Here is a 14812-nt window from a genome sequence, read left to right as displayed (position 1 = left end):
TTTCTTCTTCTTTGGGCAGGTTACCTTCAACCATCTCAAACTCCCCATGAAACTTGCATACGCTTCCGCCATCAATGCCGTCCTTGAACTCGAGAATAAATGTGGTCGATTTCACTTTCTTCCCGAGTAGGCCACCTTCAATCACTGAGTACTTGAATAAACGGTTATTGTCATCGATCTCATCTATACGGTCCTTCCAGTAGCTGAAGTCCTTGATGGCTGCATATTAAGAAAATAAACACATTTTTTAATTGAAGTATAAAGCTGTTTTGAACTTATTTAAAGCCATATGAAGTACTAAAAAATATATATTTTAGTTACCATCAGTGAAGTTGGACTGTCTGATCGTGCCGACCCCACCATCGCCTTCGAGAATGACGATGCTTGATATGATTTCAGGCATGAGCTTGGGCATGAGGTTGTGGGAGTCCTTCACCATCGCCTTCCAGAGTCTCGATGGTGAGATTGGTGACAAGATTTCGTGACCCACTGTACCGGCAACCATGATTTCAATACTAATATTAATGAGTAGATATATCTATGGTTGTCGTTTTTTAGTTAAGTAGGTGGGCTCGAGCTTGTGAAAAGATGAGAAAATGCATGGAGATTTATAGATACTGATGGTAGAAGGGGAGGTGGGAGAAGTGAGTTCTCTTTCATAGGATTTAGCTCCATTGAATACATTGAAAATTCTAATATATTCCAATCTTAGGCGTTGTATGTAGGTTGAGACAAATGATAATGAAAAATGAGGAGATCCCTTGCTTTGTGTTGTAGTGAGGTTGGCTACAATATTGGAAACAGGTGGATGGCTTGGTCCACCTGACTGGTGGATCAAATGGATTCTTGGCCCAAGGTATCAAAATAGGGAAGCCTGATATACCTACGCCCAGGGCTGTGTGGGGTCCACAAAAATGTACTTGACAAATCCACTCTGTCCATCTGTTTTGAAAGACCACAATAGGACAGAATTCTAAAAATCATGCAGATCCAATATTTAAGTGGGCCACACCAATGAAACAGTGTGAACGGAAACGTCCACTGTTGAAACCTTCCTGAAGCTGACCATGATGTTTATACCCTATTACCACTCAGATAAACTGTAGGCACAAATATCGTCCTGATATAAAGCTTCTGTCACCGACAATCGTCCAATCCCCGCTGTTTCGTGTGGTATGGCCCACATGAGTTTTTGGATCTGCCTGATTTCTAGAATCCTGTCCTTTCGCGGACGTGCCAAAAAAGATGATGTGGCCCCACACAGCCGCGGGCCTGCGCCCGGTGTCACAAGCAATTCGCTTTCTCAAAATAGTGGTGCCATTCTGATGGATGGACTGGATGAAGGTAATATTTGGCACTTTGGCCTACCACGAGGTGGCCCACCTGGAGGTCATGGCTACATAAATATCACGGTGGGGCCTACCCAAGCAGCCAACCCATTTTCTGGTACGCCCACCCAATCACCACTTGAGGCCACATGCACTATTCACTGCAAGAAAGTAGGCCTTTAGCCTTAATTTTTTAGCCTCGGTTCAAAAAAATGAGGCTAAATGTGCTTTTTAGCCTCAGTTGTAAAGGAACTGAGATTAAAAGTTCATTTTTTGCCTCGGTTGGTCAGAAACTGAGGCTTAAAGTTTGCTCTTTTGTCTCGGTTGGTGAGCAACTGAGGCTAAAAGTCTGTCCTTTTGTCTCGGTTAGTAAGCAACCGAGGCTAAAAGTCTGCCCTTTTGCCTCAGTTGGTGAGTAACTAAGGCCAAAAGTTTACCTTTTTGCCTTGGTTAGTGAAAAATTGAGGCTAAAAGTCTGCCATTTTGCCTCGGTTGGTGAGCAACTGAGGTTAAAAGTTTGCTTTTTTGCCTCGGTTGGTGAAAAATGAGGCTAAAAGTCTGCCCCTTTTTAATCTCAGTTGAAAAAATGAAGGCTAAATGTGTTTTTTAGCCTCGGTTACTAATGAACAGCTTTGCTAAGGAACCGAGGCGAAAAGTCTACTTTTTAGCCTCGGTTGCATAGGAACCGAGGCGAAAAGTCCACTTTTTAGCCTCGGTTGCATAGGAACCGAGGCGAAAAGTCCACTTTTTAGCCTTAGTTGCATAAGAACCGAGGCGAAAAGTCCACTTTTTAGCCTCAGAAGAACCGAGGCGAAAAGTCCACTTTTTAGCCTCGGCATAGGAACCAAGATGAAAAGTCCACTTTTTAGCCTCGGTTGCGGAGCCGAGGCGAAAAGTCTACCTTTAGCCTCAAACCGAGGCCAAAACTCTACCTTTTAGCCTCCCTTTGACAGAACCCGAGGCGAAAACCTCCTTTAGCCTCTGCAATGAACCGAGGTGAAAAGTCTACCTTTTAGCCTCGATTACAGAGGCAAAAAGTCTACCTTTTAGCCTCAATTGCACAAGAACCGAGGCAAAAACTCTACCTTTTAGCCTCAATTGCATAAGAACAGAGGTGAAAAGTCTACCTTTTAGCCTTAGTTGCCAGGAACCGAGGTGAAAAGTCTACCTTTTAGCCTCAGTTGCACATGAACCGTGGCGAAAAGTCTACCTTTTAGCCTCAATTGCATAGGAATCGAGGCGAAAAGTCAACTTTTTAGTCTCAATTACATAAAAGAGGCTAAAGGTCTACCATCTAAACCATAGTTATCAATTGCACCATTTTAGTACACACGTCATACGTGTGTGATATCTAGACCGTTCATCTGTCTAGACTTACCATGGATGGGCCCATTAATGAACCTGATTTAGTTAGGTTGATCCCAACCACCAATTAAAACATTTGGCCATCACCCTCCCCAATGTCCATTATAGTTCCCTTTGATGTGGTCCACCTGAATTATGCATCACTCATCTGGATCAATTAGATTTGATGAATTCACTCCTCATTTAGACCGTACATCTCAAAAATCACTCCAGTCCACAGTTCAGGTGGCCCATATCCCAGCCTGAGGTTACAGTAATTACCATACATTGGGTCCTGGTCCAAAATCATTTTCACAATCTGATTTTGTCGAGAGCTGGACTGCTGTGATAGTTCGCCACCATTTTGAAAATGGTAGTGATTTATCCTTGTACCGTGTGGCACTGATGATATATCAGCCTGATTTTTAGAGATTGTATCCGTACACTAGGAATTGCCTGACGAGTGACTCTGATCTTACACACCTGTGCCTTGATTCCACGTGTGAGGCCAGTCGAAGGAATACACTAGCATTTCTCAGTTAATAAGCTGACCATAGCAACCATACTTCAGCTCCTCTTCTCTGCTTCGATCCACGCCCTCTCTCTCTCTCTCTCTCTCTCTCTCTCTCTCTCTCTCTCTCTCTCTCTCTCTCTCTCTCGATTGGAAGAAGGAGAGCCGCCAGAAGACCTCCTTATTATTCAGATCCAGATCCAAATCAGTTCAAGGTAAGCTCGATTCTTTTCATTTCGCTCCTTCCGCTCCTTTTCTCTCGATCTCAGTTTCTCGAAAAAGAGCTGAAACCCTGGTCTCCGCCCCTTTTCTCTCGATCTCTCCTTTCATTTTTCTGGCGATTTCTGATCTTTAATCGAGAGATTCATACCCGGAAAGCTCGTAGATGCGAAAATACGTGTCTTCTGAACTCATAATCTTCAATCGGCTGAAATGGAAGCAGATTCAGCTGCGGAAGCTCTTAGTTGTGAAGATCTGTGATTTCCGCAGCCTAGATCTTCGATCAATGATATATATAGAAGCTGTGTTTACCTTATTGGAAGGGATATCAATCGATCTGTGCTTCTTTTTTTGCCTGATCGAGACATTTCGATTTTAGAAGATCTACGATTTCTGAGGTTCTGATCGTCGATATTTTAAGTGGGAGAGATCTCCTGCCTTTTGCTCTGTTCTTTCAGATCTAGGGATTTTACTCGAAAGAAAGCTTTTGCACACATCAGCGGCTCAGATATCCTCTTTCGAGGTCTAGATCTTTGATCTGATGCGATTGGAGTGATTGCAACTTCTGCCTTGAGCAATTTACATTCTCGTCCTTCATTTGGAGGTAATGTTGGAGGAGCCAAAGTTTTGGACTGGGGAAAAGGCTCAAGACGAGTTGAAGGTAACCAAATTTGAAGGAATTGTTTGCTTCTGAGTCTTTGCTATCTGCAATAATCTAGAAATATTTAAATTTCTGTGTTATTTTATTCTGCATGTTTACAATAAATGGTTGAGTTGTACTAGTTTTTTGTGAATGGGTTTTCTTTTGTTATTTCTTCCTATAATTGTGCCGTTTCATTTCACAAAATGCTTCATCTAGCATTAAATCATGGTAAGTGAATGCAGCTCATCCGAGTTCTTCATCATTTCATGATTAGAGAAAATTGATATTAGTTGTCATATAATCCATAAACCTTCAAAATGTAATGATGGCTACTTAACTTATTTGCTACTTAACATGAGAGTATACACTAATTTCCGTGCAAGCCAGGTAGGTCACAATCTGCTTCTCACGTTAGATAAACAAGGGGCATATACACCCATTTTCGTGCAGGCCAGGTAGGTCACAATCTGCTTCCCACGCTAGATGAATCTCAGCTTTTTATTATCTTTTCTTACTGAGATTTGAGCTTCCCTATCTCTAAATTAGGTTTTCTCTGCTATTTTTGGGAGATTTTGCTAAACTTGATAGATCAGAACGATCTAGGGTTAGGTTTTGGTGCTTGTAATGGTTTGATTTTATGGTAGATCTGTTCGTATATTTCATGTTTGGATTATGGTTATCAGTTTTGTTCTATTGTCTTTTTACTGAAATGGAGTAGAGGAGATGTACTGTTTGGTTAGTATGGAAGGCGATCTAGCATATCGGTAGCTTTTCTGATGATGCAATGGAAAATTATAGATCTGTTTTCCTTTCAGATCTCATTGTTTGAAGTTTTGATTTTATTTATTTATTTTCTTTCTTTTTCATTTCAACCATCTCCATTGTATTAAAAGACAAAGGAAAGGCCCTATTGAGGCACTCTGGCAAGTGCCTTTTGAAAATTTCGGAGAATGGGTACTTTTGATTCATGAGAAAAAACGTGGATACCCTTGGTAGAGTAGGACAATCCGGGTCAAAAACAACATGTACGGCACATCAAACTTTCCTATTATTTTATGATGTGAGTAAGATTCACAACACAATTATGAAGAGATCTTCTGCAAGGTCTCTTCTTATTCTGAAGATAAGTGGTGTGCTGTCAGGCCAATGGACCATTGGCATCAATACAGGATTGAATTGTCATTCATGATCTAAAGAAGAATACATATTCATTCAGGACAGATAGGAAGAAGTTCAAACTTGAAACCTGAAATCAGAGGTGTGGCTCAACCAGAGGTAGTTTTTAGCTGGGATTCATTTATGTGTGATCTTTTACATATATATTTATGTTTTATTACATTTCATGAGTTTTTTGTAGTTCACCATCATGGGTTTTGTGATCCTTTTGTTTTTTGTAGTTCACCATCATTGAATAGTTGGTCCTTTCTTTTTCAGGTCAAGTCGTATTTATGTGTATTTATGTGTTTTACATGCGAAAGAATCCGAAGAGCTGTCTTGAAATGAGGGTTGCAGATTGGAAAAAGGTGGGCCATGCTTTTTTGCTTCATGCTTTGTTTGCTAATGAACTCCATTAGCTAGTGGCTTGTAGCTGGTTATTAGGTTGACTTCTGATATCAGCAAACTTTCAACAACTATTGGAGGAAACAGTGCTGGTCCTGGTCGGTATATTGTATTAGTATTGCAGTTTCTTTCTTCTATTCATATTTTGAGCATGCTCTTGATATGGCTGCAGCACGTCATCACCAATTAGGAGATACTGAGGAGCCAAACGATGGCAATGCCTCAGTGAAGAAGAGAACTAATGTGTTACTTCTTGGTGATCGCCTTGGAGATCTAAGAATGTCTGATGGTTTGAACTATGAGAACCAAATTGCTGTCGGATTCTTGTAAGTAAATCACTGCCTTTCTGGCTTTTGTAGTTATAAATTGTCAGTTTTCCTTTTTCCTATGAACTGTTACTTGTAGATTAATGGTCTTAGTTGAATTTGTTGGGGTTATGTTTCAAAAGCTTGTTCCATCAGCAGAATTTCATGGGAAAGACTAATCTATACAGGATGGGCCTCGCATGCAACGCGTGTGAGAGTTCTTTGGGAAGTCTTTTGTATAAGAGTCCCTCCAGAAAAGGTAACTATATGGAGGAAGAATTATTTTTGGAGGGAGAATTTTGTCTGTATGAAGGGTAATTGTGTCAGTTAAATTCACATGAGAAATTGAATAGAGGAAGGGGCTGCGGCTAGTATTGCTCCCTATTGGTTACTTGGGCCGCTGGTTGAATTTCTTGGGTGACTGGCTGAATTTCTGGGCCGCTGGTTGTGTTTCAGTTCAGGATGCATTTGCTTTCTTTTGTATAAGAGTCCCTCCAGAAAAGGTAACTATATGGAGGAAGAATTATTTTTGGAGGGAGAATTTTGTCTGTATGAAGGGTAATTGTGTCAGTTAAATTCACATGAGAAATTGAATAGAGGAAGGGGCTGCGGCTAGTATTGCTCCCTAGTGGTTACTTGGGCCGCTGGTTGAATTTCTTGGGTGACTGGCTGAATTTCTGGGCCGCTGGTTGTGTTTCAGTTCAGGATGCATTTGCTTTGTGTGTGTTTGTCTTTTGTTTTGTTTTATATCTTGTTCGCTGTGGAGTGACAATAGGGTCACCTTCCTCTGCGCTTTTTTTTTTCCTCAATGATTCCATCAATAAAATAAAATAAAACCAAGTGATATTATTATTGGTGCAGGTGAATGTTAACTTGGCTGGACTGCTTGCACTGGTGCTGCCATATGGATTGATTGAAGGTGGACCTGCCGGCCTTCCTGTTGGACTTCAAATGATTGGTGCTGCCTTTGATGAGGTATTGAACTGCCTTTCTTGTTTCTGAGAACATGCTGTTTCCAGTTCAATGACTGAGAATTCATGCCTTCTCCTTCCTTTCTCTGTTTTCTTCTTATCACATTGCTGTCGATTTTGTTCATATGCATCCGTAACTGAGATTGCCATTTTCCTTTTCTGGTTTGAGCTTTTCAACATATTTCAGATGATTTCCGAAAATATTAGGCAGACATTCAAGTTTCAGCGACAAAAAGAACCCTAGAAATTCAATGTTCAGGTAATCTTTACATCTATTCGAGGTAATTCACATCTTTTTTGGTTCGATCGATTAGAATAGAATTTGAGAATTTTTGGATCGATTGATGAAGATTTTTCTTCTTTTATTTGCGTCACTGTTAATTTCACATGAAATATCTAGAAATTGAGATATGACTGCCTTTGTGGGATTTGAGAAATTTAGAAATGAAAGATAAGGATCTGATATGATTTGTATGTGATTTTCTTTTGATTCTGTGTGGAAGTATCATGCTGTATGACTTGATTGATATTTTTCCTTACTGATTTATGATTTTATTTCTATTGATTCCACATGGACTAGCTTCCATGTTTCTTGTGCATATGTTTCAGAACTTGGTTTGTACAGTAGCTTCTTTGTTTTGCAATTAAGTTCAAATTCGAACCTGTTTTCTTCTTCTTGTTGATTATTGGCACAGTAGTCGCATGTTTCTCAGGTGCCTTTTATATATATATATATATATATATATATAAATCTTGTACAACTCATATCTTGTTTTCTTCTTGTTCTTGTTCTTTCTTCTTATCTTCTCTGACTATCTAGAAATTTTCATAAATTTCATGTTTAAGAGTGAGCACATGCTCTGTGATTTATTTCACATCCACATGAAGACTGCAATATTGAAGCAGCAGGTTCAACATAGAATGCCTTTTTAGCATGCAATTGATTATGTACTTTGAAATTGAAGGGGCTAAGTGCTAATTTTAAGGCCAGATTGTTGACTTCAAATGAATGCACCTGTTGAAAATCAGTTAAAAAAGACTGTTTGGCTTGATCTTGTCATAACCTTGCTATTTAGATCTCCTATGAGGGTTTTATACATTAGAATCCATATATTATTCATGTATCTATGGCTTCTAAGAGATTTGGCTCACATCATGTTATGATGTTTCTAAGTAAAATGTTGAGAAGATGATGAATGTTTGGCCATCGACAAGGGTGGTGGATAACTGGTGCTTATAAGTTCAGGTTGTTTCTGAGTCACCGTCCCATACATTCTTCAAAAAGCTCTAATACAGGAAGAAAAACTGTCTGACTACATCCATTGACTGAGAATTGAAGACCAATCATGAGATTGCGATGCATGGAGGTTAGGGAAGGTTTTGTTTTGGGGGAACAATGTGAAGGAAGGAGACTATTTGGTGAGAGTGGATACTGTAGAATGTGGAGGCAAATAGATAAAGGATGGTAGAGGCAGAAATTTAGGATACATAGGAGAGAAAATAGATAAAGGATGGTGAGAGTGGATGCAAGTCAGTTCAATAGTGCATCCGTGCGCACAGACTTAACTGATTTGAAGTTCGAATGGTTTAACTAATTTGAAGTTCAATTGGTTTTTTTAGAATGACTTACTATACCACTCCATTGATGTTTGCATGTTTGAAAATATATTCTCTTCATTCAATAAGCGTATGTTACTTTATTAATCAAAGATGGTTTCAGCCATCTTACGAATGGATCGTGACTCTGCAGTGTTTTTCTTTTTACCCGTCCAAACTTGCTTTTTATTTCTTGGACAATTTTTCATTTTCATGAAGGGAAATATAATGGAACTTGGACTTGATGCCGTGGTTATTTGATTTCCTTACAGGTCCATTCTCATTTTCAACAAACACTTTTCAGGTGATGGTCTTCTAAAATGCAAGGAACTGGGCTTGTCAAAGAATGAGATGAAGAAGCTTCTACCCGTCATCGATGCCAGCTCTTCCGATTCAGGTGACCTTATGCTTACCAAGCATTTTTTAATAGATGTGTGTTGGTGGGCATAGGCCAAGTTCTGTCTTTCTGCTTCTATGTGCGTGCACAAATACATGTGCATGCTTGTGATTGTGTCTGTGTACACACATTTAAATATGAATGCACTCATGTTTAATTGCATATTTCAAGCTTGGAGTTTTCTGAATTGGATCTGTGATTGTTTTAGGAACATTTGATGGCGTCTTGGAGCTTATGGTTCATGCTGGCAGAAGTCTGCCTAAAGCTATCATGATGATGATACCTAAGGCGTGGCAAAATGTTAAAAACATGGATCGTGATAGAAAAGCCTTATACGAATATTTTTCAGCTCTTATGGAGCCATGAGATGGACCCGCACTTATATCATGTAAAGTTTGTGCTGGAATTGCTTCATGCTTTAATGATTCTGCATGTGACATAAGTATTTTGAACTTATATTTATTGTATAAATGTAGTTACTGATGGCCGCTATCTCGAAGTGACAATGGACCGGAATGGATTGCGCCCCAGTCACTTTTACATCACACAGTGGACGCGTGATCATGGCCAGTGATGTTGGTGTTGTAGACATCTGCCAGGAGATGTGGCTAGGAAAGGAAGACATTTGATCGATCCAGAAGGGGACCTTACTGAAATAGTTCATGTGGAAGGGTATGTGGCAGTTCATGTGTCTTTGTATTTTGTTTTGAAAAAATTAAATAGACCATTAATTGTTTTGTTGATATTGTGCAGAATTGTTGTCTTGATGAATGTTAAATGGATGAAATATGCACAGGTTTAATCATTTGTTGATTATGATATTGTTAGCTTTGGATGATAGAGAAATGAGGTCAAAAACCGAATTTAGCCTTGGTTGATGCCAAAAGAGGCTAAATCCATCTTTAGTCTCGGTTTTGCCTCAGTTACATAAATTGAGACTACAACTCCCGTGGCTAAAGGCTTTAGCCTCGGTTGCTGAGAACTGAGGTTAAAAATAGTTTTAACTTCGGTTGGAGGCAATTGAGGCTAAATTTGGATTTAGTCTTAGTTGGAAACAAAAGAGGCTAAAATTTTGATTTAGCCTCATTTCGAGGAAACTGAAGCTAAAAAGATTCTTTTAGCTTCACTTGAAGAACCGAGGCTATAAAAGTCATTTTAGCCTCGGTTGCTAAAACTGAGGCTAAAGCCTTTAGCTACGGGGGTTTCAACCTCGGTTTGGATAATTGAGGCAAAACTGAGGCTAAAAGCTTTAGCCTCAGTTTTTAACCTTTTTAGCCACAGTTTTGAACCGAGGCTAAAGCTCCCTTTTCTTGCGGTGATTCCAACGAATTATAGAAAAAAAAAAAAAAGAAAAAAAAAGAAGGAAAGTAGATGAGGGTGATTGGATCATTTCATCCCTTGAGAAGGGATGCTTACCAAAGGAACGTTTAGTCACGTGATTGGATCATTTCATCCCTTGAAAAAGGATGCTTATCAAAATTCCTTAGTAATTCTGCGGTAAAAATTCCAATTATTAAGGAGGGGTAGCCAAACCGAGTCTATCTATCAAACCCCATATAAATCTATATTAATATCCCAAGTACGTACGCCTCCACCACTTGGCAAAGGAAATCTCTCTCTCTCTCTCTCTCTCTCTCAAGTTAGGATTTGGGTTTTCTTGCAATCTTGTGTTGGGGTTTTCTGATAAGGTTTGAATGGAGAGGAATAGCTCGTATGGAACGTCGTGGGGTGATCAATGGGACTACAGCGATCCGGACCCAGTCCCAGATCGGAATAAAGAGAGTGGCAAGAGCAGAAATGGGAGGAAGGTTGGAGAAAACAAAGGTGATTGCTGCCTCTGGCATTAAGAAGGTTAAGGAAGGCACCTCTTTTAGCCTCCACTGGATCAAAGATAAGTATAAGAAGAGGACCCACAAGCCCTAGTCCCACATCCATTCTTTCTTTTCCTTTTGTTTTTGTTTTTGTTTTTGTTTTTGTTTTTTTTTTTTTTTTTTACACCTGTACTAGAATTTCTTTCTTTGTAATTTATTGCTGTGAATGGGAGAGATTTACATATGTTTTCTAATTGAAATTAATTATTTTCCTACTTGGTTATCAGGAGTAGATCTAAATTAGCCCGCCTTTGTTGCCTCTTTAAAAATCAAAGATTTTGGTTTGTGTGTGTTTGGTTGCATAAGTTAGACTGATTATGAAATAATATTTAGAACTTAAATAAGAATATACTTAGGGGATGTTTGGGGTGAGGGATTTCGTGCCAGGATTTGTGAAATTCTTGAATTTTGAATCTACTTTTTTTTTTTTTTTAAATAAATAAATAAATAAATAAAGATTTGTGAAATTAATGAATTTGCCAATCTGAACCATCAAAAATCTTTGATTTAGGGCGAATCCAAATATCTAGAAAATCTAAAAACCTTGCATATCCACAAAATGAGGAATTATTTGAAGCTTCATTTCAAAACAATGGTGTTTGGGATTTGTCAAATCTAAATTCAATGCAAATCTATGAATTTCAAAACTTCATGATAAAATTCACCGTTTCATTTCCTTAATCCCACGAGGGCCTTAATATAGATGGAATGTTACTATCGAATGAGCCCATAAAACCTAAGTGCTACATGCATTGACATTTGAGCTACTGAAAAAAAATAGGCTCTACCTAAAAGATGGTTGGACGCAGAAATCATGTACATTCTTCTTCAAGTGGGCCACCTTATAGAAACCAATGGACATCAGGTGCATTTACTCAGTATACATGTGGGCCCACTTGATGAATCGATTGGTCCGATAGACAGGTCCACCTTTTCAATGACAATGTCATTGGTCATGGTTGCTTATAAGGTGGACCAATGTGTATATACGGTGGCTTAAAATTGTTGGTTTTTGACAAGTGGCAACCCCTAGTAGGGCCCACCAACCCCAGCACTTGGTGGAATGGGGGGAGAGGGTAGAAGCGGTGGCCTCTTGATGTAGAGCTGGTTGCGGCCAAGATGGATCAGAAAAGGTCCAGTTGACAACAGAAGTAAACCGGACTGTCAGAACTTAAAAACGAATGTATCTCGCAGGCCAGAATAAGCTATCGGGCATACCATATATGATTTTGGGGTAGGACGAGCTATTTTAGCCACCCAACCTGAAATACCATTCGATCGATGTTTAAAATCCTGTTTTAATTTCATTTTTACTATTTATTAATAAGTTTTAGTTTGAGTATAGCTCTTCATCCGCTATATTTCTATTCTCGTTTTTGTAGTTTCTCCTTCCTTGCCTCATCTCTCCAATTTAAGGCTACCTCTCTACCTCTCTCACTCCATTGCTGGTAGAGCTGGGCATTGGGTCCAGTCGGACGGAGTTAGGGCTGACCCAACTTGATGTGGTTTTGAAATAGGCCTGACCCCAACTCATTCCGACTCGGTATCGAGTCCAGCATGCTTGACCCAATCTGAGTCCAGTCTGGCCTATACTGATTTGGATCGAGTTTTGGGTCGAGTTACTGAGTAACTCGGACTCGACTCGGTTTGAGTTCGGATTGGGCAAAGCCTACTCGGTTCGGACTGACTTACAGATTCGGTTCGGGTCGAGTTGGGTCTAAACGAGTCAGACGAGTTGAGTCAGCCGAGTCGAGTCATCCCGTGCCCAGCTCTAATCGCTAGATCTCAGCCTCTCCCTTCTCTCTATCCTCTCTTTGTGCTTATAACTCTTAAACCTTGCTTGTGCCGCTCTCTTGGGACTGTAACAGCATGCGCTTTGTTTCGGCACTTCACATGTCCTTTGAGTTGCATACTCATGCCTTCGTGTAAAGGACTATGCACTTACACCTCTGTCTAGTGGACTGCGTGCTCTTGTTTCAATTTGGTAGTATGCTTGCTTGCCTCTCTTTCACTAGGTGGTGAGAGGAAAAAAAGAGATGAGACATAATTAATATGGAGTTGTCCACCTGCATTTGATCAGGACCTTGTCCTGAGATGGGGAGGTGAATCGACTTGTTTTTTCACATGTGGTTGATTTGATCATCGGCTAAGTTTCATATTTCAACTCTCAAACTTGGTCATGTAATTGTGTCATTCAATCAATCCATCATCAATAATAATAATAATAATTGAGAACATAACATGACACACTATGTATGCATCCATCAGTTCTATCAGAGTGACGACCAACATGCATGATCCCAATGAGAAAACGATGAAATAAGTTGCCATGGTAATATTTGGCAGATGCAATATTTTTATTTTTCGTGACATATGAATGTCTCTGCAGGACGTTTATAATGGAGTTACATTAGCATATTGCATAGCTGTCTAATTAATTTGAAAAGTAAAATTTTTTGGTTAGACAAATAATGATTAATTGCCCTTATGTGCTAATTTGAACTTTTTAGACTTTATAATAATTGCAAATGAATATTATTAAAATTATCTTTAATGCATTTGCTAATTGAGAGACATAAAACCCATAGCATTCAAATTAGTGTGGGTGATCTCTTAAAAGGAAAAATAAAATTAAAAAATTGATGAGAATCAATTTTATGATTTGATTCAGATCTAACAATATCATCCTATTAGACGGAGAAAATGTATTATACAGGCGAAAAACTAAATGAGGATATACCAATTAATAGCTTTTAAAATGACCGTCAACAACATTAAATCTACAATAAATTGATAAAGATATGCGATGTGCGGCCCACCTAGAAGTCCAATCTATACCAGAAAATTTCCCTGGGTCAGTACAGGGCTGGGTCATACAGTGGACGGACCAGATCGTTCATTTGGTCCCTAGTGGACCCCACAAAAAATAAAAATAATAAAATAACTTAAAGTTCAAACCCAACGAAACGACAGGAGAAGAGGGAGTCTTCTTCCTCCCCGCCATTCCCGCGCCGGGGAGTTTGAAACGGACGACTGTCCGTCTGTTCGTCGGGTTATGGCCTACCATTAATCATCTTCTAGGTGATCTTAACCGTTCATCGTGATCGTAACAGAGATCCGACAAAAACCTCTTCAATACCATACGTTTTCACGCACACGCGTGCGCCCGAGTTTGATCGCAAATCACTGTTTGCGTGTAAAAGAAGATTCCGAAAACGGAATTAGATCGCTCCGTTCCGAGTCGATCCGCGAGAGAATTTCTCCCCGATCCTCAACCGTTGGATGCTGACATCGTATCCATCCATCTCCATTCACGCGGATCATGCCAACAACTGAAACTGTAAGCCGTTAATTGTTTCCTTCCCGCCAATAATCGTTGAATCGGTTTTAGATCAAGATTGATCTGAACCGTTCGTCTTCCTTCCAACTCATCAGAAACATTAAAAACGAATCTGAGAAAGCGTAAACAGCTGGAAATCCTAACGAACGACGCCCCATCACATGTTCGATCAAAACACGTAAGAAACGTGAGGAATTGCGAAAACAGGGAAACCACCGACTTTTCAATCTTTCCGTCCGGAAAACTGGGTCCCACAATATCTGCGGGACCCATCTAAACCACCCAGTGAAACCAGATCGAAGAAAGAACCGTTTATTTGTGATTTTCCATTAGTTCTCAGGTCCTAGAACAGTATACGGCCCTCTTTCGACCATGTTCTTAGATCCTGAACGCCGATTCTTAATAGCCTTGCATCCCCGGAACAATCCTAGCCTTTAAAACTCAAGAAACTCCACTCACTCGGATTGAAACGGCCGAACCCGCATTTTTCTTTTTTCTTTTTTTTCCTTTTTTTTTATTTTTTTTTAATTTTTTTTTTAACCATTGTCCTGGTGGGGCACATCTTCAGAATGGAATGGATGGTGTATATACAAAACATGATGGGTCCCACAGAAAATCTGAAAGGTTTTTAATAATGGGTATTCCCATCCCAATTATTCTATTGTGTGCTCACCTGAATGTTGAATCAATCCACATTTTGGGACCCAAGTAGAAATGAGGGTCAACA

At 39.6% G+C, this 14812-nt stretch overlaps 1 long non-coding RNA gene across 5 annotated transcripts; it reads left to right on the top strand.

Moving 5' to 3' along the window:
* Positions 1–3131: 3131 nt before the first annotated feature.
* Positions 3132–9755, top strand: LOC131255697 (uncharacterized). 5 transcript variants are annotated; one of them, XR_009176253.1, is made up of 8 exons: positions 3132–3398; positions 3861–4063; positions 5480–5568; positions 5778–5931; positions 6772–6885; positions 7051–7140; positions 9083–9262; positions 9351–9753. It is a non-coding gene; the product is annotated as an uncharacterized LOC131255697 (long non-coding RNA). The 5 variants fall into 5 exon arrangements; XR_009176252.1 differs by having other exon boundaries at positions 3824–4063; positions 9351–9751; XR_009176254.1 differs by lacking the exon at positions 3132–3398 and having other exon boundaries at positions 3409–4006; positions 9351–9755.
* The last annotated feature ends 5057 nt before the right edge of the window (positions 9756–14812 follow it).

This window comes from Magnolia sinica, chromosome 9, assembly GCF_029962835.1.
Source record: "Magnolia sinica isolate HGM2019 chromosome 9, MsV1, whole genome shotgun sequence".
Classification (NCBI taxonomy): Eukaryota; Viridiplantae; Streptophyta; class Magnoliopsida; order Magnoliales; family Magnoliaceae; genus Magnolia; species Magnolia sinica.
The sequence above is the reverse complement of the archived record's forward strand: the minus strand, read 5'-3'. Positions and strand labels throughout refer to the sequence as shown.